At 47.5% G+C, this 19,985-nt stretch overlaps 1 protein-coding gene across 2 annotated transcripts in view; it reads right to left on the minus strand.

The window, feature by feature from the left end:
• Nucleotides 1-16,321, minus strand: part of LRRC8D (leucine rich repeat containing 8 VRAC subunit D) — a 45,489-nt gene extending 29,168 nt beyond the window's left edge. Inside the window, exons 1-2 of one of the 2 annotated variants that reach the window (XM_015870241.2) lie at nt 16,146-16,321; nt 7,093-7,225 (exon numbers count right to left, since the gene is read on the minus strand). The gene's annotated coding sequence lies outside the window, so the exon portion shown is untranslated. The remainder of the gene's footprint in view (nt 1-7,092; nt 7,226-16,145) is intronic. The other variant, XM_015870242.2, reaches the window with a different exon arrangement.
• Between the last annotated feature and the right edge of the window lie 3,664 nt (nt 16,322-19,985).

Below are 19,985 nucleotides of genomic sequence, written 5' to 3' on the forward strand. Positions count from 1 at the left end.
AACAAAACAAACACAAGTGAATTGAACCAAGTAAAAGGAAGCAATAAAAAGTTACTATAAATCATAGGAAAATAGCTGTACTACCGTAAATAAAGTGCTACCACAGCATAAGAATAAGCTTCAGTGGTTTTAAAAGTCAGTAGAATCCAGTGCCATAATTCAAGCTGTGCTGCACACCAGAAATTGTAACTTGAACACTCACAAGCTGTACAGAGCCATGCCCTCCCCCATCCCTTCCATTTTTCCCAGTCCTGTCCTCCCAGAGTATCCCAACACAGGAGCCCACATAAAATACCTGTCTAACAAGTCATTTAGTCTGAAAGACAAAAAGTCTCAATCATTGTGTAGGGAAAACTGAAAGCAAGCGGACAGAAGTAAGACTATAACATTATCAAACTAAATACAATACCCTCTCCCCCCCCCTCCAAATGATTAATAGTCATTTCTTAATCATCATATTACACGGCTACAGGGAAAATGCCCTGCAGCACAACCTGACAAAGGCATATCTATAAAGGAACAAAACTAGCAAACAGTAGGTTTGCTGGTATCAATCAGGCAGAGTACAAACCATGCAGACAGGATGAGGCTCTGTGCTAGGAAGCAGGCTTTCTGACACCAGCACGCTTAGGGAAGATCTAAATTGCCAGGGACTGGAGAATGGAAAAATGCAGAATCACATGAAAGAAAAGCAAACCCTGCTTGCAAAACAGCAGTGAGTCAGCTCCTGAGGTCTGGTCTGTGACTGCTCTGAAAACAAGATACACATTGCTGGTGTAACCTCCAGTCATACAGAAAGAAAACATGCCCATCTCCTACATGCACATTTACTTCAGTATGTGATATTCCAAAGTATAAATAAATAAAGAGATACCAGTATCACTGTTTAACCCAAACTTCAGAAAACTCTTTCAGAAAGTGCTAACCCACCCAGACTTTTGACCCTCCACACATCAATCCATGTTCAGTGCAGTTCAATAAGCAAGAACCACTCATATCCCTGGCCTCAGATCAATCAGAAACAACTTACCTCGGGGATACCTCCAACTCAAAAAGGTCACAGAGTTATTTTTCAAGAGGATCTCTTTCTGAAGCGCCTTGACCCCTTGGCCTGCCTGGTTCCATCATATCTTTGATCAAACCATCCAGAAAACCAAGTATGCCCCAAGGCCTTTTGTGACAAGCTGTGAAACTCAGCCATTTAATGTTAGAAGTAACACCAAGCCACAGGGCTACACGGAACATTTAGTCACAAAGAACAACTTGGTCCTCATTCAAAAATCTAAGATGGCTGTCAGGTTTTCCTAACCTACCTCCACTCTAGTGAGTACCATCAGTTGCAAGCAGCTCTCTTGTTGATCAGATTATAACTCATTGCTGGGGGCTTTCTCGTCTTTTGCTTTTTTTGTTGTTGTTGTTTTCAAATGTTATTAGCAACTGTGGCTTCTCTTGTTATATTGACTATTTCTGAAAAATTAATACATACTCAAAAAAATTACTGCAACATTTGCAGAAAACCACGGGTCAAATAAGGTAACTAAATCATATGACTGCTGACTAGGTCAAGGAACTGGCCACTGAATATCATGCTGCCATGCAGTGTGCAGCTCACACCTTCCTTGTCCAGCCCCTCCTAGAGGAACAAAAACCTTTAAACTGTCTCGTTTCAGATAAAGGATTAAAGGTTGCTTCAGGTGTTGCTCTTGCACACCAAATCCCTCTACCAGCTACTGCAGTTTATCACTGCTTCACTCATAGGTCAGAGCCCCAGCACACAAGGCACAAAATATATACCCAACACATGACAGCCCTTGCCTCATCATGTTCTTCTATTTCAAGTGTTTGTCTCTTCCTACTATGACAGATATGTGAGCAACCCATACAAACAAGAGTAACTTGTGACTGTGTAGAAAAAACACCTTAATTCTACTAGCTATGTATGTAAATCTATCCAATATATAAAGAAAACTGAAGCAGTTCTTCCCCTCATTAGGACATTACTGTAAGGATTTAGCCAGATGTCTAAGAAAAGCAGGCTTGGGGCTTTTTAGTTTGGTATAACTCCAGTAATTACAACAAGAACACAGCTGAAATTAGCTTTGCTGAATATGCTTGTGGATGAGAATACCAGTTCTTATCTTCCCACCCCCCACAGTCTACACATACTGTTTGAGTGGAACAAACAGAGCTTCTCCTCCAATGCTGCCTTCTGATTGAACTCTGGTTCAGACAGAAGAGGAGTGCAAAACAAACAAACAAAAAAGTTAAATTATAAGAGTTGTAAGGAGCCAGAATGCTAGAAACATATTTGCATGTCTTAAATCAGCTGTATTAAAGAGGAATGAACATACCATAAATCTCCAATGATGCTTAACAAAATGATGGAATTCTTGGCAGTCCGATTATTTTACCAGGCTAATAGCCAGACATGCCAGGTTGTCTCACGTTGGGTACACATCCCAGGTCAGCAGAATCCACAGCACCGAACCAATACACTACCCATGTTCCTGGCTCCAGGCTGCTGTCCCATCCTACATCTCTCTGCTCTACCACTCACACTCCTCTTGCCCAGCTCCTGGGGAAGTGTTAAGGGCATGGGAAAGAGGTTGATGCCTCTAACTATGCACAGAAAACTTTTCTACAGCTCACATTAAAACACTGAGCAAGAGTTACTACATGAGATGCAAAGTTCGATGCATGGAAAGTTTGGAAACTTGAAAGCAAAAGCCAGGTTTATTATATTTAATCACTAGAGGCAGTAGAATGTTCTAATTGCAAACAAACTCTAGCACATGAAATAATAAGTAAAACTAAGGAATGTATTATTTATTTAAACGCAAAAGTTTTCCATAAGGAGCCCAGGAAAAACTGTGAACAGAGTGACACAATATTACAGCTAAACCACAGCAGCACTGAAATAAAGCAGCCAGGAGAAAAAAATAAAAAGAGAGATAGAGAAAATGAGAGATAAACGAGCCCTCAGCCTTCAAGGTCAGTGCAGCAGGAAGGCAGGAGGTGCTCCAGGCTCGGAGCAGAAGCTCCCTGCAGCCCAGGAGAGGCCCACAGAGGAGCAGGCTGCCCTCTGCAGCCCCTGGGCACTGTGCAGAGCAGATGTCCATGTGCAGCCATGTAAGTGCCCATGGTGCAGCAACAGATGTGGCCTGAAGGACGTAGAGCCCACAGAGAGCAGACTCCTGTAGGGACTTATGCTGGAGCAGAGCACTCCTGAAGGATGGGCCCTGTGGTACAGAGCCATGTTGGAGCAGTGCTTGGAGAGCTGCAGCCTGTGGGAAGCTCACACAGGATCAGTTCTGGAAGGACAGCATCCCATGGAAGGGACACCACATGAAACAGGGGCAGAAAGTGACCGAAGACAAAGCACTAGGGGCTGACTGCAATTCTATTCCCCATTCCCCTGTGCCATTTGGGGGAAGGAGGTAGGAGAGGGTGGATGAGAGGAAGGTGCTTTTAGTTCTCACTGTTTTTTTCTGTTATCAACGTGTAATAAATAAAATTAATCTCCCTTCTGATGAGCCTGTTGCCTGTGATGGCATCTGGTGAGCCATCTTCCTGTCCTTATCCCAACCCACAAGCCTGTTCTCACCGTGTTTCTTGTTCCTCTGAGGAGTGGAGTGGCAGAGCAATGTGCTGGAGCCAAGCTTTCTGTCTCCATGAGGCCACCAAGTGCCCCACAGCCCCGCAGAGCAGCCCAGGCCTCACTGCCTGCTGCCCTGCCTATTGCCCAGCAGTGTGGGCTCCAACAACGAGTGTGACTGGCTCTGACCCAGCAGTAGCTGGCTGGAACTGGCTACAACTGCACTGCCAGCACCTCACCAACCAGCAGGCAACACCAACATCATGGCTGACATCAATGGCCACATAACACAGGAGTAGGCAGAATGGTGAGGATGCCAGCAAAGCCCCATCCCAGAGCTGGGGGTCACTTAGAAACATACATCTCCCTCAGTACACATTTCAGCCCCGGGGGAGTCACAGTCAAAGCCACCGCAAGAGCACATTCCCTTTATTTTCAGAAGCAAGCAGCCACTGCCACCATCCCCTCCTGCTGCAGGCTCACAGCTCCAGCATATGGAGCACCAAGGACTCCAAGCACTGCTGACCCTGGTACTCGGTGTGCAGCTCAGTGCACACTGACTCACATTACTTCTGAACGGGAAGTGTGATATCAGTGCACTTACAGTTTGCTCACAGACTGAGCTGATGTGTACCAAGTAAATCCATTCGATTTACCTGCCTCCAGAGAGCTCATGTTCTGTTTTACACCACACTGAGGGACAACGCGTGCCCTGCTCACCAGTGCTGCAGTAAGAAATAAAGGAAGAAAACAACCAAGAAACTCTTTGCCTTCCTCAGGTCCCCTTCATTCTACTCCCAATGACACTGCCACTTGCTGTGAGCATAAAGTAAAACAAATAGTTCATACAAACAAGCTGTTTTTAAAAGCACATCAGTGAAATGTGATTTAAAATAAACGAGCCGTGTTTGAAGGTATCACTATTTCCCCTGGCACCTCGTCAGTCTGCAGCTGCAGAAATTCCTCTTAAATTCAAAAGAGCTTAAAGCTTACACTCTTGTGAAATAGGTTTCCAGATGTCAATTTATATATAGTATATACTACACTCACACTTGATCCCAGTCACCAGACCAGAACACTTGCACAGTAAAGCCCCTGACACACCAATGTTTTGCTGATTTAGCCGTACCAGTCAAGAATCTCTCCTCTTTTGGTGAGGGGAAGGCTTCCCAGCTCTGCCAGCAAATACCTTACTGCAGAAACCTTTCCAGTGGCTGCAATTTTTTTTTTTTCCTGCACTCATAAACCATTCTTTTCCTCAAACCCAGCTCCAGCAGCAGGAGCTGAAAAGTCCCTTGTTGCCATAGGGGCACCTCAGGAGGAAGTGGTGAGGCACGTTAAAAAAGCATGCATGTGTGAGGGCTGAGGGGAAGGAGAGTATTGCATCAGTATAGCTTCCTTCCACAGAAAAAGGGAGGAAACAAATACTGCCATCACACCAGGTCTGTGCCAATAGAAACCAAACTGCCAAGTCACAGCCCTACCATAAGCAGTAACAGCAGCAGAGCTCTGCATGCAGGTCAGAATCTACAACTTTACTTTGACACAGGTGGCATTTCATTTCCCATGTGGTCTTTTGTGTATAGTAACCTTCAGAGATAAACATATAACCTCAAAACATACATGGAAGATATTCCATTTTTTGACAAACAAATACTAATCCTATTCCATACACCCTCCAAGGGATGATTAAGTGTCAGGCCAGTTAATTGCTTCTCTACTGAAATGATATACTGATATAAGATGCATACGAGCACTTATTTGCTAAACCATCTGTAAAAGCCTCTAATGAGTAAAACCATCCACCTACTTTAAATCCAGGATTAAAGAACCTCTCCACTCTTCCTAATGAGAATACCTATACTACAGTTTCATTCTGATGAGAAGTACTTAAAAATTGAGAACTGATGGTTAAGAAACAAGCAAAAAAAAAAAAACCCTAAGTGTTAGGCAGATTAAGCTCAGTCGTAATGACAGCCCTGTCTGTGTTTACACTCAAATATAAATTTCTCTCCTGCCCTTTTTTTTTTTCTCTCCTTCAAACACAGATCTGCTGCGGGTTATCCATCCAGCCTGCCACATCCCATCAATACAGAAACCAGGAAGGCTTGGCTGCAGAATTTAGGTCAGCTTGTCTGCGGAGTACATGAGGTCCTGCACATAGCTATATGTTTTCTAGTAATGCCTCAGTAATCCCTCTTCATCCTGCTATGCAGCTATTTCCCCAGTGACTACCAGCTTTCCTCTATCTCCCTGACAAAGACGCTCCACAGGAGGGATGTTTGCAGGCAAATGAACCTCTATCTCTTCCCTGTGAAGCAGGAAGCTGATTGTTGAATCAAATAAATGCTAATTCCTATTTCCCAAGACAAAACAGCGAAGGCTTCCCCACAGCATGCTAGAAAGACTCCCTCCCCTTTTTTAACCATGCCAGGAAAGATGTAATCAGACTGAGCTGGAAATCACCCCAAAAACACTAAGAATATTGTTCAAAATGAATAATCTTAAAAAAAAAAAATCCAACTTTTTTGACATGGAATAAATAAATAAAAAGTAACATCAATCTGTGACTGTAATGAATTCGAACAATCTAAGGGACAGATGCTGATATTTCTGGAAAGAAAGTATCACCCGAGGTGAAAATCACTGTGCCTCTTCAGATAATACTTTCCTCCAAAAGAGGACTGTGGGCTGTGGTCGTCCCAACTATTGTGTGAGCGGCACGAGTCCTGTTCCTGAATCGCTGATGTGCACAGAGAACATGCACGAGACATTTCAGAACACGATCCTCAGAACAGGAGCTCCACATCAACTGAAAAGTGCAGTTATGTAAGGAAAAAAAATAACAGTACACCGAAACCTTGAACTCCTCTGACTGTCTTTATCAAAGATGAGCCTAACAAAGCCCCTTGGTTGTATGACAGTTTGAAAGATGTGCACACAAGAATAAATACCAGTTTCCCAGAACAGTTAAGGGAATCTCAGAAAGAAAAAAAAGAAAAAAAAAAACAGTTATCGAGCTGACAGTTGGTTTTGTCCTAAAACTCATCAGCTCTTCTGTACCATACAACTTAGTGCTTCTTGAAAGCTGGCACTTAAAGAAAAATATCTGTCCTTCAAGACATGAAATCACTCTTCAGCATTCAACACTCACTACAAGCATTCCCAGCCAATTCTTTCCAACCCACACGGAGCCTTGATACAGGTATTGGCAAGCACTGGGCTGCATCACACACTGAATATCTAAATCAGATATCCCAGAAAGCATGAAGCTGCATCTGGTTACGTTCACCTCCAATCCAGTACAGAAAGAAGCTTACAGTACGCATCCACACCAGGCACAGGGATGATGTAGATGTCATTCCTGGGCCACGGTGTGGCATCTGCAGCACTTCTTAAGGAACAGAGCTCTGCATTTTATTTTTCTAAATTAAGGATCGTTCACAATCTCACTTCAGGTCAGCATCTGGCAGCCTGCCCCGCTCCCAGCCCCATACCTGACCAGGCTGTGCTTTCCTCCTCCCTCCTCTGGCTGCAGCTGGGCTGAGCTGTGGCTCCAGAAGGCTCTGGTGACACCACGCCAGGCGCTGCTGGTCACTGGCTCATGTTGAGGAGTGCCACGGATGCTTCCTGTGCAAAAACAAACAGATGTGAATCAAAGCAGGCAGGTGACGTATTGCTACAAGGGGGTCACAGAAACACTGCTCTACGACACAGAAGTAGCACATTAGTCATCCTCTCCCCACAACCCCTGGTCTCTGGGGAAGGCTGAGCACACCTTCATATTAATAATTTCAGAAATATCCTAAATGAGTTGCCTTCTGGTCCCCTCCAGCTGCTCAAGCCGAGCGGAGTCCATGGACGGAAAGCAGCAGCTCAGCAAAGCCAGCAGCCACGTGTCGGCACGTTATTCATCAGTATTTATTTTCATTTGCTGCTTATTAAGTGTGCCTCATTATAAATCAAGTATTTTACGGTAACTGCCTCCAATTAGCCAACACAGAGCAAGCTGCTAGGTGTGCTGATATTGCTCCACAGCCAGCACCCAGAGCCTCTGCACTCCCAGCACAGCCCACCTTGCAGCCCACAGGGAGCTGCTTGCCAGGCCCTGCTGCACACAGGGACCTGCATAAGGAGACAGGAAGGTCCTGTCAAGAACACCAGGTAATTACAGGGCAGACATTGCAAGGGCTTTCCTTTCCCTCCATCACAAGGGCTGGGGATTGCAAAGTGGCCAAGTGGTCTCTTGGGAGAACTCGCATTGCAGCACCAGAAACAGAGGCTTCAGAGGTTTTTTGTTTTTTTGGGTTTTTTTTGTTTTTTTTTTGTTGCTTTTAAATACATGGGAAAAAAAGCCCTGAGTGAACACAAACATCGGCAGTGAGCAGTTTCAGGACAGACCTTTGGAGCGTACTTGAGCTCTGACAGAGAACGCTCTGATGGCCGCGGGGCCGTTCCCCTTGGCTGTTTCTGTAACCTCCCTGGCGAGGTCACAGATCCACAGCAGAAGGGTTTGCCGTACATCAGCCTTTCCTCTGCAGCCATGCCAAAGGCAACAATCCACTCTTAAAAGCAGAAGGCAAAGGCAGTTCCCACTGACAAAGCAAGAGCACTGTGTTTATGGAAAACGCATCAGCCTTTAAGGATAGGTGTCAGCAGAGGCTAAGCACCAAGACCACAACAGTGCAGTATGAAGAGAAGGAAAGCCCTCACAGACAAGTTCTATTTCAATCTGAAAGCCAGCTGAGGTCTACCACCTGCCTCATCCCCTTTCCAGGGCAGAAGCAGCAGACCAATTGGAATACACCAAGAAGAAAGGTGGAAGGAAACAAATCACGAGAAAAACCACTCAGGAATAAGATTTGGTTAAAGAAATAGAAATACTAATACTAAAATAGGAAATGCCATATAGATCACCAGGTTATGGCATCACCCCACTGGGCATCGCTGGTGCAGCTCATTCCACCACTACACACCATGTCCTATATGTTGCAGCTAACGTGCAGCTCCATCTGTGCAGTCACTCAATCAAATGTGTTTTTTTCCCCACTAATAAAAGCACTACTTTTCTTGTGCTCAGAAGAGAAACAATCGCTGCTAGCACAGTGATAGAAGGAAATCAGATGACACATTTGCAGAGCAAATTATCGTGAATTCTGCTTTAAAAAATGAAAAGTGAGAGAAGTCACAGTATTTTGGGGGAAGAATCGCAGATCTTGGGGAAAAGAACTCAGTTAATAGAATAACTACAAATGAAGCAGTTTCACTCATTATGAGGTTGAGTTTCACAACAACCGAGTAATTCTCAGTTCCACACTTCTCCCAGCGCCCAACCAGCAGCCGACATTTGACAGTTGCTTTGGTTAAAATGCCATCTTCCTCCCTTGTTGCTGCATGAGAAAGACAAACAACAAGGCGCCACACAGGAAAAATGTCACACTACCACGAGTGAAGAAAACCCCCAAGCCAGCGCAGAAACCTACTCCAGAAGCATTGTCAAAAGCAGCATGTAACCCAACCAGATAAATACCAGATTCTGCTGCTATCTCCCAGTGAGGTTTCACAACCCACTCCAGCTGACAGAGGCCACCCTGCTGCTCCAGAGGCTCCCACCCACTCCCCAGCTGTGCCTGGGTGAAGCACAGGGCCCGGGGCAGCAGGCAGGCAGTGGGGTGAGCAGCCTGCTGCAGCCAGGCCAGGAACTGCCTTGCTTCTGCTCCCAGCCCACACCTGAGCTCTGCTGCAGCATTTCCTACACCACCTCTCCACTTCAGGGGCTCCCCACCATCTGCCCCTTCTTTTTCATGCCTCTCCTGCTGCTTCCAAAGCAAGAAAGGCAAATAAAACAGAGCAAACCAAGACCCGCTGGGGAAGTGGGCAGGATGCTCTGTTGCTGCACTGACTCAGACAGCAGGAGCGGGGGCTGCCGGTGGCAGCTCTAGTGCTAATGTCCTTTACTGCACAGCAGGCAAAGTACAAGACCTTACCAGCTCAGTCAGCAAGCAGCCGTTGAGGAAGTCCCAAGATGGAGGAAGCGATGGGAGGAGAGGAAGTGGAGGAGCAGCACTGTGTCTGTCCTTGCCCCACTGCCCACACGCTGCCTGCAGCTCTGGGTTGCCCTGCACACAGACACTGCAGCTTTACAGTACAGATATGGTGGGGGTAAAACCAGGCTCTTAACAGTCCAACCTGGAAGCCCACACATGTCAGCTAAATGTGCTGTAATGGATGTGTAAGTCTACACGCAGGTCTATATTGCTTTGCAATACGCTTCCGGACTAGTTTCACTTAGCAGGATTTGGCCACCCATACCAAAGCACACAGCCCTACTACTGGAGAAGGAGTCACCCCCAGCACGAGCAGCACAAGCATGCTTTACACATACAGAGGATTATGCACAGTCTAATGCTTCAAGATTTCCTTGTACGTTTACTCAATGTTTACCTCAATGATTCTGCCATCTCCTTGCCTTTGCCACACTGTTGCTATTATCTTTTCCATTTTCAAACACCTATTTGGTGTTTCTATTTTCTGATTCTCACGCATGCTTTACCATTCCTGCTCTACCACAACACTGGCACAGCAGGTCCTTTAAAATATCCATTTTGGTTAAACCAACTGATGCCAATATGGACGCTCATTAATTCTCCTTTCAATCTAGGTGCATCTTCAGTCAAATCACACTAAAACCAAACAAATACAAAACATAACCATGATTTTCAACCACTGGAGTCTTGTCCAAACTGCCACACTTTCCACATTCCCATTTTATCTGTACACCTCAGTCTCACTCTCAGCTTACTCTTGCCCCCAAGATCCATTCCTCCCCACAGCCCTTATCAGACCCTCTGCTACCTGCTGCCCACTGGGGTGTTCACACTGAGCACCCAGCCCTGCAGCTCTGTGTCTGCCTTCTCATTCCAGGGGCCAAAAAAGAAAAAAGCTCAAACATATAAAAAGTTTTGTGTTCCTTTTGTCAGTTCCTCTTTCAGGCTAAGGTAGCTCAAGCATTATTTCTTAACTTAATTAGACAGACAGTCAGTTGGATGGCAGCCACCGAGAGGAACTCTACGTAGATTTGTGAGGCTGTATTTTTAAACAGCAGTCAGACTAAGCGTGAAGTCTGGTTCCTCTGTGCATCCTTAATGAAAGCAATTGTTAACGCATGCAGAAAGTGTCTGTGACCACAACAGAGCTTGAATGGACAGCACACCCATTACCCTTCCCACTTCTCACTCACATTTTCAGGCAGTGACCATCTGATCCTGATTCCTGCCCTCCCTTCCCATGGTCTGTACACAGAGCCCCACGTACAGATATGCAAGATGGGCTTTTAAAAAAACTATTCATTGATATTTGCATTGGTTTAATGAGCAAATTTACACCGAACAACCAGAATGACACAAGGTGGAAGATGTGCTCCTCTGTGCAAGACTGCAAAGACAACAAAATGTCTATTACATAATACTCCCGTATAAAATATTAATATTCACAGAAGAAGCTTTTGAACCAAGAATCTATTTTCAGTGACTAGCAAAGTACTGTTGTATAAGCCTGGTTCTTATTAATCATTGTATTTAACACAGCCTATACCTTTTGTTGACAGAAGACGCCAAAATCAACTTAGCACATACACATAAAGTACACACAAAATCTCCTCAGCATGACCGGCTTCTCTTTTGACCTTAAAGTACTACAAGGTTACCAAACCCTCTCTGCCCCCAGCACACAGCTCTGGCAAGCTCACACCGGGGCTATCATGGGCACAGGCATTCTTTAAGAACTCACACCAACTGGAAGTGTGTAGGTGCCCCTTCCTTCCCATGCTGTGATGGCTGAAGAACAGACACATCACTCAGACACCACATGCAATGTTTTCTCCTTACAGCTATAATCGGAAGTTCGAAAAGCTGCAGCAAAAATGAAGTTCTTCACACAAAACCTACAAAAGCAAACCAAGAAACCAACACTGCTTTTAGGGGCATGTTGGCATCTATGGCATCAGCCAGGCTTGAAAACACATAAGGTGTGGCAGCCCCATCTCCTGCAGAACCCAAGGGCAACACAAACAACTTTATAGAAAAAACTTATCTCAGTGCTGACTAGTGTGTTTTTTTTTCCCCTTGGACTTCATTCTTTGCATCTTGGCTGAGGCTTTACAGTCGCTTAATTGTGTGGGGGTGGGAAAGAGCCTGCCCTGCTGCTTCACTGGAAAGGCTATAAAGAGTCACCATATTTGGGCCAATCTTCTCGCAGTGGATCTATTCAGCAGGGATGGGGGGTACACTGTCTACCGTCAATCTCCTCATGTCTGCCAGATCCAGGGGGCAACAGAAATAATGCATCCAACACAACAAGGGACATCTGCATGGGGCAGTCACAGATGTGGTCCTAGCATTGGGGAAATGCAGAGACACAACCTGGACTCTGAGCAAGTAAGGAGAAAGAGATTTATATTAAGGCTGTTTAAAACTCTGGTATGGGAACTATGCCTTTTTTTCAGTTTTAAGAGCCACTTGACAACAACAGGTAGCAATAACATTTATCTGTTATGTCTGCTCTTCGGGTCAAAGAAATCTTCCACTGCAGCTTCCTGGCTCAAGGCAACCCTCTGTGAGACAGAACACCTGAGATGCCCAACTTTGTTTAACGGAGAGACCACACACAGAGAGAGCTCAATCTTAATGCTAAGAAGGAGCAGGACAGGTCACAAGAACTGGGCCATTTCTCCTGAGGATCAGACAACACAAAATGCAGGACCACAGGGAATAAAGGCAATCGCTACTCTCACCCTCTGCTGGATGCCACACACCTACAGCCTGGCTATCTTTTCTACTTCACCGAGATGCCTCAAACAAGGAAAAAATAAAATAAAATCTGAAAAACAAACAACTTCTCCCTCCTTCCCTTCCCTAAGGGTGGCTGTATTTCATACAGGGATCATTTCAGAAACCTTCAGTATCACAAGTACTTCAGCCTCAGAACGAAACACTTCTAAGGAATGAGCTCAAGTAGAAAAAAGTAAAATTGCAGTTAAGAACAGCTCTGGGACTACGTGAACAACATGCTTTCACAGCCTGGTTTACGCATGAGAAGGAAGAAAAGGGGAGGCGTTCCTTTTAACACAGTGCCAACAAACAGGTTCTTGGTGCAGACAAGCGCTCTTCCGTAGCACTGCTTCCCTCTAGGTGTTGGGAAAAAGGCTGGATGACTCCAAGAAAACAAGCCCCCTCCTTCCAAGGATGCCTCCTGAGCACTCAGGGAGGCACTCCATGCCAGCCTTTGAGCTGCCTCCTCTATCCACCCCTGGAGGGAGCCAGGCTGGAAGAATATCATTGAAAAAAATATAGAAACAACCAAAAAGAGACTCAAATCTTTTTGTTATAGAGATTTGTGGTGAGGGAAAGATGGAAGCAGTGTAAGTTCAGTGATGTGGAAATGAGTATTACGGATGGCATTAGAAAGTGCCAACCTGACTTGTGACGCACTTTGCTTTTTAACGTGCCAAACCCCAGGATGATTCTCATCAAGTTAAACACTAGAAACGCTGGCTTTGTTCTTTCCTAAATTTGTATGGAATCCCTGAGGGGAAACATTGTTTGGCAAGCAATCAGTACCTATTCTTCGTTACACAGCTAAAAGAAAATTGCACTCAATTTGCTTAGACCAAAAGATCTCCAGCCAAACCCATCCCCAATGCAGGAAAGCCAAACTTTGAAAAATATTGTTTCAAAGCCTCCTCAATGTACAAGGTGCAGACCTGCTTTAAAACCATAATCAGCTTTTATGAATGCAACGCTGGTAGTTCCTAGAAAATAGAGTTTCACAGGCACCCTTCTCTGTGTTTCAGCCTCTTTCTGGTAAATACTTCCAGGTCCAGCCCCACTCACAGCCAAGAGAAAACACTCCAAGATGAAGCAGCGCTGCCGTGACCCCAGAGAGCCTCCTGCAAGCAGGCGTGCTCGTGAGACTGTACATGAGCAGAAAATTAGTCATATCCACAAGTCTTTGCACGGTGAAGTCCACAGGCTTTGCACTGCTTGTTAGGGGGAAAAAAAAAGAGTTTAATGTGCCAGTTATGCAAAAGCACAAATAAGTCCTTACATAATTTCCCCCAGAAACTTTGAATTTATTTCCACTTCTTTTAGTATATCAATAGCATAATGGTATCGTCTCCACATGGCAAAGAGATAAAAAAAAACACAATAGAATCAAATAAAACAAAAAGGAAACGAAACAAGCCAAAGGAGAACAGCGCAGTCTAGTTTCAATCCAACAAAATAAAAGAGAAATTTAAACTGCGGAAACTTAATGTTTTATTCTTTCCATTTGATTTTTGAGTCTAAGGTAGATACTGCTTGCTGTGCTCTATGAATATTAAAGGTATTTTCATGGATTAGCTGAAGATACAGATTGTGCTTTTGAAAAGGAGAAAAGCCTTTCAAGTTCATTATTTGACAACAAAACAAAAACAAAACCACCTGCCACACCACTAACTACGTAGCACTCTCCTCTGTTTGCAACCAGTTGAGAAAACAGTTTCCTGGCATCCCCCACGGCACCGCTAGTAACTAAACCACTTCTGAGTAAAACAGCCATCACCAGCCCCACGGATCAAATGGCCTCAACCACAGGACACCCATCAGTGCCCTGCGATCAGCAGCATCCCCAGCCAGAGGAGCAGGGGAGGCACAGCAGACCCAGCCGAGGCGCCGAGCCAGCACTGCTTCCCTGGCAGCCCAGCGAGGCGCTGACACAGCCGGCAACATGAGGAGAACCTCAGCCAGCAACACAGCGCTTGGTTTGGTATCTATCTATGTGTGCTACCCTCATCAGGGTTTGAATGGGACCTGAACACATTGCACAGGAGCAATAGGAAGATGAAGAGAAGCAACAAGAGCTGCTTGGACGCCAGGAGCCTCAGCACAATCACTTCTGGCAGAACCGCACCCAGCGCAGCACACGTGGCCGCAAGTGCTCCTGACCACAGGAACGCACGCACTGTTTCCTCCATTGGCATTCTCAGCTGCTGTTCTGCTGCTTCAACTCCCACCCAGCACTGAGCACAGCACAGAGCTGTCTGCTGCCTCCCGAGGTGCTGGGCCTGGGGCAGATACCTGCTGCACATCCACATCCCTCTTCACATCCGCATCCCACAGCCTGGAGTGCTGCTCAGCACTGCTCCTTGCTCTGCCTGTCCTCAAGTAGGCTCCGTGAGGCTGTATCACAGTGACCCTGCTTGCAAATAACAGCATCGATCTCAATATTCCCTTTTCATTATGTGCAAAAGCACAGACCCAGCAGACATAGCAGAGAAGCATTCTTCATGCCGGGCATGATGCAAGTAGAGCTCCAAATGAGTTTACTGTGATTGTGAAGGCAACGCTCGCACAGAAACATCAAAGAAAATGGTGCACAGCACAGAAAATACAGCCAGGGCAGCACATCCCTGGGTCAGAGCCCCATAAATTGCTTTCACGCAACAACAAAAGATTAATGGGAATCTATAAATCACAGAGAACAAACACGACCCTGGCCTTGGAGAAAGCCTTGCTGCATTCATTTAAGATGGCAATCAAGTGCAAATTATGCTGCCCGTACCACCAACCCTTCCTCCCAAGTTGAAGAAGCGTTTTTCTCTTCTTTCTCTGAAGAGGGAAACAAACAGAAGGGGCTCTCTCGGCCCTGCCTGGGCTGCGAACGCCTTCTGATAGCTCCGATCCAGGACCCCAACGAGGGGGCACAGCCATCCCCACCTCCAGTCCTAGAAATGAAGGATGGCCGCTTCCCACCGCCCCCTAGAAAACCCTTCTTTCCCCGTGTCGCTTTGCAAGCCGCAGCTGACGATGCCGGTGAGCGGCACGCACCCAACGCGAGCGGCGAGGTGGTTCCTTTCCCCGCGGCGGCGGCGGAGCCGAGCAGCACATCACTTTCAGCACCACCATTACAGGAAGTACACGGAGCCGTCCCCAGCGCACGGCGGGGCCGCTCAACGCCACCGCCCTCCATTTTCCAGCCCCAGCAACCTGCCGCGGGGGACAGGGGTCGCGTTGCACCGCCGGACCGACCCTCGGGGGACGCCGGAACGGCGGCGCTTCCAACGGGGCCGGGGGAAATGGAGGTCGCGAGGCTGCGCCCGGCTCACGGAGGAAGGAGAGATCGGTATCGCCGCGTACCGGGGAGAGGGGAGCGGGGGGAGGACGCCTCGAGAAAACGCAGCCGGCGCCCGGCGAGGGCTGCGCTGCCCCGCGGAGCCGCAGCGGACGCGCCCCGGGGCCCGGCAGAGGGACGGCGGCGTGGGCAGCCCCGGAACGCGGGCAGACAGAGCCCGGCCGATCCGAAGGCGGAATTACAGATAACAGAAAGAAAACGAGAAATAAAATGAAACGGTAATAAAGAAAGAACGGGTCGCCGGGAAACCGCGGAGCAGGCGCGGGGCTGCCCACGCGGTCCCTCCGCCGCCCCCGCTCGGGACTCCGCCGCCCGCCTCGCCGCACCCGGGGGCGACGGGGACCCCTCGGGCCGAACCGAGCCGAGCGCGGACACGCACCTTCCCGGGGCTCCGGCTGGTTCCCGCGGCGCTCACTCCCGCCGCTCTGCCATGCGGACGGCTGCGGGCGGCGAGGGGAGGCCGGGCCGTGCGGGCTCGGCTCCTAGCGGCGCCCTGCAGCGCGCTCCCCGCGTGCGACGCGCACCCGCATGGCCCGGCGCACGGACGGCACCGGCTGCCGGCGGCCCGGCCCAGCGCCTCCAGCGCCGCCCGCGGTTCAGCGGCGACCAATGGCTCCCGCCGCGCCGCGCATGTGACGGCCCGCCCCGGCACGGCCCCGCCGCGCTCAGGTGCCGCGGGAGCACGGCTGGGGGGTGGGACCCGGGGGAGCGGGGCAGGGAGCTGTTACACGCCGCTTCACCTCATTGCGATGCTTTCAAACTCTGCGTTTGGTGATTAAAACAAAAAATGAATAGATCAATAAATAAAAATACTGCTCTTGGATCTACGGCTGCCCCGAGCCCCAGTCTCACACCGGAAACTATTGGAGCCCTTCTTACCTTCTGCAGTTGGGAAGGCTCCGTGCCCTGTGCTGGGCAATGACAAGGGACCAGAACCGCACCGCTTTGTTGGCTCGCTTGTTTGTTTCAACTAAAACTGGATTAGACCCATCCCGTTTTGAATTATTATTGAACGTGATCAAGAATAGAATTTAAAACATAATAAAAAAAAATACAGACATTCCAAATTGTATTTCCTTCCCTATGACTTGTAGGAACGGGAGGAGATGGGAAACAACCAGTGCGTGCTGGTTCAGAACAGCTCTATGGCCCCTTGGAGACTGAGAACCTCTGCCTTTATGTTCCTAGCAGCATTTTTTAATCAGTCTCAGCCCTCCCCATCTCAGTATCTGTGGGATGTATCCAGGGTTGCAATGGAATCACTCCTCAGCAGCACTCAGCTCCAGAGATCGAAGGAAACCAGGGCAGCTCGTCCCATTCCCAGCTGCTCAGCACTATTTCCATAGCAGCTTTTTCATCCAGTAGAATTTTAGCACAGTTCAGATTTAGTCTAATGGGTTGTCATTTATTTTAAGCTTTGATTTTCAATACCTTCATTTGAGCTTTCAGTTATTTTCTTCTCTGAGATCAGCAGCTCTTGTGTTATTTTTGGGCAGCTTTTCAGACCTCTCTGTTTCCTCAGCAGAACGAATTCATCTCCCTGTTTATTCATCTACTGTAGCCCCCACCCAGTGCCCAGCCCACCCCATATCTGCAGTTGTGGGATCCCACTGATGTGGGATTAAGAGGGAGAAAAGCATTCTGATGTGCTAAACATCAAGGCCAGTGAAAACAGGTAACTGAGAGCTGCTGGCCAGGAAACCCTGACTTGCAGGCAGCTGATAGGCAAACTAAAGCAGAAGAAAAAATGCCAAAGTTGGTCCAAACCAGCTGAATCTGCTGTCCCTTGGCCATCACAGACACCTTGCTGAGCACAGGTTTGGAGTTGGCCCTTCACAAATGAAAAATCCTTCTTGTTGTTTTGATCTGAGCATATGTCTACATTTGGATGCAGGAGCTGTGTTTTGGATGGCTTGCTGCTCACAAGCTTCCCAGCAGCTGCCCATGCTCAGCCTGGGGTGGGCATGCATTGGGGATGACAGCAGAAGGTGCTCACGGGGAATGGATGTTGCCAAAAGTAGGGACTCAGTGGCTCTTTGGCTTTAAATTTGAGACAAATTTAAGATGAAGGGAAACGTTACCACTTCAAAGAGGCAGATGAAGCGCTTATGTGAGAAGCAATGCAGATGGCAACAAAGGAGAGAGCCCAGGGAACTGCCTTTTCCCTGTCCAGAGGCACAATAATTTGTCTTCATGGAACGCACAAAGCTTGGAGAGAAAAGCTCCTGCTTAAACAAGGGAAAGAAGGTGAATGGGTCACTTTGACTGGGAACTGACCACCATATCCCAATAAAAAGGGTCTGCAAGTGCTGCAGAACAGGACGGTGGTAGGAAGACAGCAGTGCTGCAGGGATCAGGTACCGCTGTGCTCCCCATGCCACCACCCACCTGCCGTTCTTGCCACCCCTATGCCCCAGGCAGCTGTGGTGAGTCTGACTTGCCAGACAAAATTAGGCAATATGCTGGCAGCTCTTTTACCACCCCTGCACCCCAGTGAGCTTGGCAAGAGCCGGCGCTGCCTGTGCCTGCAGCTGGCTGCTGCCAGGAGAAGCAGCCCAAGAGCAGTGGGTGCCTGCAGCACCGTGTGCCCTGCACAGGGCTTTAGAGAGCTCTGACTTCTCCTTCAGCTGCAGTTTATACTGACAGTCCCAGGGGTGCCCAAGAGAAACAAAGAAGCATCATTTTTCACAGTAAAAGCATTGTCCCTACCACACTAGGTTAATTCATAGTTTATTTACCCTGCTTCCTGCAGTCCAGATTCCTTTGCTACTCTATAACTCCACCTCATAGACTTACTCAGGCCTGCATTATCACTGTCTAGAGACACTTTTCTATTCTGTTCCTCTTCAAACATCCAGTGCAGTCAGAGGGTGAGGATATGGCTGCCTGTAGATGCCTCGCAAGGCATGAATTGTGCTTGGTGTGTGATTCACTCCTGGCTTCAGAGCTTCCTGGTTGGAAAAGGATGCTCTCCTTGCACGCTCTTTGTGCTGAGATGAGGAGGTGTTTCCACTCTGCAATGTGAGAATGGTTACTGTAGATAAAACACAGTTCCTTCCCCTTCTTACTATGTCCAGAATAGCACAGCATGCTCAGCCACTCTTCCATGTTGCTTGAGATAGTAGGAAGTCACTTGTTCAGTGTGCAGCACAGCCTTCTGAGATGGAATGAAGACTGGGACTTGAGACCTTACTCATAATGAGTACCACAACCTTTGGAACCTACACCATGGAAAAAGAGCAGCAGGTGTGAGCAACAATTCACGCTCACTGCTCCAAATTTTGCTGAAAATCTAGTTTGTGTGAGTTTTCACTTTTTATCCAGTGGATATATTACCTGGTGGCTGGTTTCCTTCATTCTGGGGTGCACCAATAAAGGACCATAAATTCACAAAGCCTGGAGAGCCATCTCAGTTGAAAGGAGGCATAGCAGTAAAGCAGGAAGCTCTGCTGCAGGCAGACACCATTACCTGCCCTTCACCCTCGTTGCTCACATGAGCAGGGCCTTAACTTGGCAGAAGCAAGAACTGGGCTGCACATCACTTGGTCATCCCACAGCAGGGTCTGTGTCCTCAGCCGAGCACAACCCTAACAGCGTGGCATCTAAGTGCTCTCCTCAGCAAACCAGTTGGCATCTGCCAGGTCCCATCACTGTGGTGATGAGTGATTTCAGCTCTACGGAGTGAGGGCTGGAAGAGGTCAGCCCATGTCCAGCAGGACTGGATTAAGCTGCTTAATCTACTTACCTCTTCCCATTTTCTTTAAGTTAACACTTAGCTCCTTCTATGACCTTTACTATTCCTGCTCACGCTCGTTTCCACAAATACTAAACACTAACCATGAAGGCTGAATAAGAAATAAACGTTAAAACATACGATAGCCTGAATTAGCAGAGTGAGCCCAAAGGAAGTTTTAGCTGGCACAATTTGCCCAGCCCTATTCACCTGCTATTCCCCTGCCTCCCCCACACACTTCAGTCTGTTATTTCTTTCTTCAAATCACGATGGAAAACCTTTCTTCCCTCTTCAGATTGCAATTGGCTTTCTGTGTAAAATGGCTGAGGTGCTGCGTACAAATGACACGATGCAAAACCTAAAATGCCCTGCCTGGATCTAGGAAAATGCTGGTATTTAGAGAAAGGACAAGTCAATTGTCTTCTGAGTGCTTTGCTATACCTTTCTAGCACTTTACTTTCCCAGCCCCACAGTCACAATAGTCAG

The sequence above is a fragment of the Coturnix japonica genome, chromosome 8 (genome assembly GCF_001577835.2).
Source record: "Coturnix japonica isolate 7356 chromosome 8, Coturnix japonica 2.1, whole genome shotgun sequence".
Classification (NCBI taxonomy): domain Eukaryota; kingdom Metazoa; phylum Chordata; class Aves; order Galliformes; family Phasianidae; genus Coturnix; species Coturnix japonica.